Source organism: Gossypium raimondii, chromosome 7 (assembly GCF_025698545.1).
Source record: "Gossypium raimondii isolate GPD5lz chromosome 7, ASM2569854v1, whole genome shotgun sequence".
NCBI classification, from domain to species: domain Eukaryota; kingdom Viridiplantae; phylum Streptophyta; class Magnoliopsida; order Malvales; family Malvaceae; genus Gossypium; species Gossypium raimondii.
In genome coordinates, this window is record NC_068571.1 from 19,713,539 (window position 1) to 19,719,881 (window position 6,343).

The window sequence follows — 6,343 nt, forward strand, 5'->3', positions numbered from 1 at the left end:
TACTTCTAGGCTACCATGGAAAGAGATTGCATTGATTATGCTCAAAAATGGATTTTTTTCTTAAATAATATAAAAAAATTAAAATTTCCAAAATGGTATACCATCTAAATTATTTACGGAAATGGTATACTAGGGGTGGTGGAGGGTGGTGCATAGGCGGCACCACCCCTATATTTTGACACCAATCACTTTTAATTAAAAAAAATCAAATTTTTAATGGTGCAACCTTGTTGATAGATGTAACACCCCAAATCCGGCCTAGAAGTTAGGCTCGAATCTGGCGTGTCACATTGAAGTGTTTTTTGAAAACCATGTTTTCATTAAAAACCCTTTTTGAAATTTCAAACTTCTTGTCATTTAAAACTTGTATAAAACCTCAGTTTGCGTTTGTTTATTTTCAATCGAGGTTAATTAAAAAGTTATTACCTTCAAAACCTTATTGTTGCAGAAGCTTAAGTTAAAGCAAATGATTTATGAAAACATGATATTTAAAAATTAAGGTGCGGAAACATAGTGTTAGAAAACAATTATTGTTTTAGAAAACCGTGTTCTACTTCTAGCAGATATAAATCACAATCACATCAAATCCCAAATTTAAAATCCAGAAAGTATAGAGGCCTTATTACAACCTGAATCAAAATCAAATTGCTTAAGTAAATGAGCAAAATAGAATAAAACAAGTGCAGTTGTGTGGCCACCTCCAAGTCCCTCACAGCTTTGAATCGTCTAACGCTGGGGATTACCTGAAAGGTTAAAAATGGGGTGAGTTTACGGAAACTCAGTGTGTAATCCCCTTATTAAAGAAACAAAATCAGTCTAGGCCTGAGCCCTTAACAGTAACAGTATCAGTGTGGGCCTTAGCCCAATATGGTAACGGTGGCAAATGGCCTTAACCACCATTAGCCTCGGTTGGGCCTGAGCCCATATCAAATGGCACATAACACATATATCTGGGCCTAAGCCCATCTCAATATCAGAATCAGTATATGCAATGCATAAATACCCATACCAACCCTGCACTCTATCTCCTGTCCAACCCTACACTCATGTGGGGATTAAATCGACCCACCCATCCCTACACTCCTTATGTAGCACCGATTGCGGCACTAACCAATATTGCAGAAGAGCTGCCAATCACATAATCGGCTTATAGCCCTCGGTGGGTCCACAGTCGTCACATGCGACCCGTGCGACCCTCACATATCAATCACTTCCTCCAATACAAGATCCCAACCCCATGCAGTATGTCGTGTATGCAGTATGCCATGCTCAAAATCAGTCATATCGTTAATAGTTAAGTCAATCAAACCATAGCACAAATCAGTCATTTACCCACGAGGGGCAAAATAGTCATTTACCCTCTAGGGGCATTACGATTATTTTACTTATAGGGGTATTACGGTAATTTAACAACCTTTTCGAAGGTCTATAGTCGCCTCGGGCGACACAGATAACCTAAATGGTCCTAATAGTGTAGATGGGTCCAAGTGGGCCCACTCGCTCGTGTGGCCCATTAAGCCCAAAACTGCCCCTGGTCATGCGATCGTCATGTCCGGCTCATTATTTCCTATCCATCCAGGAAAATTTACTCGCGTAGGGCCCATGGCCCATTGGGCCTACTCGGCCCAGTCCGATCCATTTGGGCCAAAAATAGCCTAAGACCACGAGATCGCTCGTGGTGACCTCTATCGTTGTATCAACTTATCCACACGCGCGTTCGTGCGCTCGTGTGATAGCCGTAGCCGTACTTTCAACTTTTCGACTTTTCGGCATTTCAGGATTTTGGCATTTGCCGATCTAAAATTGAAGTGGTGTGTGTACACACCTTGTTGAAGAAAAATGCAGTAGCCCACGAGCGTTGAACCTATATTCGATTAAGGTACTCGGTTTGTAATGGCCCAAATTCAAAGTTATCGGAATAGTGGTTTCGTAACCACAAATCCAATTTAAAGATAAATTTATTTTAATATTTTTGCATGAATATTGGTATGATAGAAAAATCGTATGAAAATATCGATAGAAAAATTTTACCGATTTAGTGGTTAGTTAGAAAAAGAAATTATAGAAGAAATTGGGTAAAATAAGGTATCGAGACTTGATCTCAGAAACCGAGTCAAAAATATTTTTATAAATATTTATGAAGTGTTAGTAATATGATATTAAAATTTCGTTAGAAAATTTTAATGTTTGGGTAGTCAATTAAGTGAAAAGGACTAAATTGAAAAGGTGTAAAAGTTACTAGAAGGATAAAATAGCTCAATTGTTAAATGAAGAGGGACATAAATTGCAAATAATCCCAAAAGAAGATATTTTGGGCGGCATACGTTGAGAAAAATCAGGAGAATTGAAGAATGAAGGGTAAAATTGGAATATTGCAAAAATTGCTTTAAAAGTTAGGACTAAAGTGGAATATCTAGAATTCTCTTCATATTTTCTGCATTCTCATCAGAAAAAAACTTCCTAAGGGTTTCTTCAAGCTGGTTTTTCATAATTTTTGCCCCAAGTGAGTTAATTCTTGCCTTTTTCTTGTAATTTTTGTGTTTCTAAGACTTTTACAACTAGGTCCTATTACTAAATTCATTAGTTTTTGATTTCATGGATGAAATTGAAAGTCACTATGGTTGAGTGCTGTAAGTTCATGATGAAATAGCATGAAAGTGAAGCTTTAATTTGTTTATGAAATGATTTTATTAGGTAATTTCAATAGAAATTGATTTATAGGACCTAATTGTGAAAAGGTTTGGAATTAAAGTCTAGTGCTAAAATTCTGATTTCCAAAGGTTATAAAGTAGTTTAAAGTGATGGGATAAAGTGTTAATTGAGAAAAATCAGCTCAATTGAGAGGTTAATTGAGCAGGGATGAAATTATCATTTATTGAAAGTTTAGGGAAAAATGGTAATTAACATCATACACTAAAACAGTTTTGGACAGCAGCAGTACTCTAACTTTGAAAAATCACCAAAAATTGTAGAGATTGAATTAGAGGATGAATAAAATAGAAATTAAATATTATTGAGTCTAGTTTCTTATAAAAGAAACGGTGTAAGCAATGGAATTGTAAATCATGAGATATAATAGATTTTGTGAGACAAGGTCAGAATGAATTCAGGTTCCCCTGTTCTGACTTTGGAAAATCATTAAAAATTGTACAAAAATGATTATGAGTTATAATTTATATGGTTAGAATCCTTAATGAGTATATTTTCAGAAGAAACAAATGGAAACATCATCCTAATTCTGTACTATGATATAACTAATTTTTAGTGAAGAGACATCGGAACTGTCGAACAGTGAAACAGGGGAAACTTTAAAGAATAAACTGTACTTATTGGCTACACGAAAAATTCTGAAACTTTTATAGTAAGAGGATATGTGAGTCTAGTTTCAGGAAAAATTAACGGATCTTAATTTGGAGTTCTGTAACTTAAGATATAAATAATTTAGTGACTGTGACTCAGTGAGACAGCTTTAAATGCACTATAAATAATAATGGAATTTTAGAGAATGTTACATATGAACATGAAATGTATTAGATTAATGATTAAATTTATTTATTTAGATCCGGAAAATTCAAATATGAAGCAAGATCGAGGAAAAGAAAAATTTTGGGATTAGTAGATTTTTGGTTACGAACAAGTGTCGAGGTAAGTTCGTGTAACTTGAATTATATTCCTAAATGCTTGAAATGTTTGTTATTGATGTGAATATGATTTGGATGTTTATTGTATGATAATTGATGAAGTATTGATATTCTTGATGAAAAGAGGAAATAAATCTCGGTTGAATGAAAGGAAAATTCGATGGATCTCTGAAAAGGAATTGACGGTAAAAGGATCTAGCCGGACGGGTGATCCTATTCGATATAGCCTCCCAAGAATATGTGGAAAATAGATTTAGCCCGGACGGGTAATCCAATTAGGGTCCAATTTAGCTCGGACTAGTAATTCAGATCCAAGCTCATTAGAGTAATTGTCGCTGCGAGGATTTAGCTTGGACCGTAATCCCGACAATACTCTATGAGTTTATATTACTGGATTTAGCTTGGACTGGTAATCCCGCTGTAAGGATGAGGTTCGCGGGAGTGTGCTCTCTGAAATGGAAATGTGCGCACATGAATATGAATTGACGGACCCGGATTTGTACACTAAAGTGTACCCCTGAAAATCCATCGAAATTCCAAGTAGTTCAACGGGATAAATATGGAAAAAATAACAAGGAAATAGAAATCATGGAATTGATGAGCTCATCAATCATGGTATATATATTATTGATACATGGAAATTATTAGACTAATTTGAATGTTGAGTTTGTGCATGATAGGGGAATAATGTATGGAATGGGTGTATGAATGTTTATTACATTGTATGGAAAATATTAGGTAAGTATAATTCTTGTTACATGAGCTTACTAAGCACAAAGTGCTTACCCTGTTTCTTTTTCCCCTGTTTATAGAGTTAAGAGCTCGGAGGTCGGATTTGGTCGGAGACGCATCACACTATCAGCCTCAAGATCTCGGTATATAAAGAAACTTATTTTGGAAATCAATGGCATGTATAAGCTAGTAAAGTAGATGTTAATGTGAAATGAATGTATGGTTAGCCATTGGTATGGCTAACAAATTTTGGTTTTGGCATGTGATGAGATTATCTTATGAATACAATAAATCTATCTTGAAAATATGTTGAAATGGATTGGTTGTGTTGGCTTGGTCTCGGTTTAAAATTTGCAGGGAGGATTAGATATTTATAAAGGGGTTATATTGAGTTTAAAAAAAAATCAGTAAAATCTGATAATACCTCGTATCTTATTCCGGCGACGGATACGGGTAAGGGGTGTTACACGGTTAGCCATTCCATTAATAATATTTAACAAGCCTTTTTAAGACAGAAACTGAACCCAAGATTAATACCTTCCTTAATTGAATCGGCTTATACTTCCTAAGCCGTATGATTATGAATCGATCTCACCTCCCTGTGGTTTATCTATACCACAACCTCTATTAAGCATCAATATCCAAACCAAGGTTAATCAAATACTTACCTAAGGAAAACACACGACCAACAAGAGAACTAGCATTCGGCCACAGAACCAACAAACCTTTGGCGATGCGGATTAAAGCAAATGGGAAAGAAGAGAATCAGTCACGAGCAACAATCAAAAGTCAACCGAATTAGAAGAGAAGAAGAAGAAGAAATGATAACTAATATTCGGCCTAATTCCAGATTAAGAAAGAATACTCAAGGTTGACAGAGATGAAAAGTTGCAGAAAAAGAAATAAAGAGAAGGAAAATTCGGTTTTAGATAAGTGAGAAGAATAACTTCGAATGAGTAAGAAAGGATGGAGAGAAGGGATTGGTTCGGTCAAATTGAGAAGCAAGAAGAGCAGAAAAGTGCCAAGAGGAGGAGAATATAGGGAGAATTGGCACAAGCAGCAATTGTTGAAAAGAAAATAGCACAGAAAATGAGTATTGCTCGATTTTGGCAAAAGGCAAAAAGAACTAAAATGAAAGGAATGACTAGAGTAAAATCAGCCACCACCCATATCACTATTTCAAAACCGAACAAAATGAGCCAAAAGCCGAAATGGTAAAAGAAAAACAGCATCCCTACAACACACTAGCCGAATTTCCAAAAGTAAAGACCCTATTTCGGCACTAACTTTCACCTACCCAACTTCCCTTGATTTCCTCCCCTTACCTCACCATGATCCCCTCCTTAAATCACTCATTTGACCCATTCAAACTCTCCAATACAGAGTTCAAATCCAACACCAACTCTTGCCTCCTCATGAGCAAAATAAATAATCCCATTTGCATGTAATGAGACTTGAACCTCTGACCTCCTTATCACACCTGTGACGCCACCTCCTAGCCACACCTGTGTCGCTACCTTGCCACTACACCACAAACTCTTTTTGTGTCACATTTTATCTTCAATTAATAAAAAGGTCTAAAGGCCAAAGTCTAGGTTCCGTTAAAAGAAATCCAAAATAAATTGCAAGAGCCAAGACTTGAACCCAGGCTCCCTTGCAACCTTAATGATGCCACAACCACTAGACCACAAGCTTCCTTATGACATTTTTTTAACAAAATAATTTAAAAGGCCTATATCCAAGCATCCAGGGTTTTATCCGCTTAAAACCAAAATTTTTGCTAAGGCCCAGGTTTGAACCCAGGACTTCTCAAACACTTCAAAACACTCCTAAATCACTTAACTACTGAAGCAGACATTCATTTATGCAAAGATTCCTAATCGTTCCCTTACTTAAGGCCCAATACTTCTAGGCCTAAATTCTGGGGCGTTACAATAGATGGTACCAAAGTATTTTCCCTTACGGTTCCA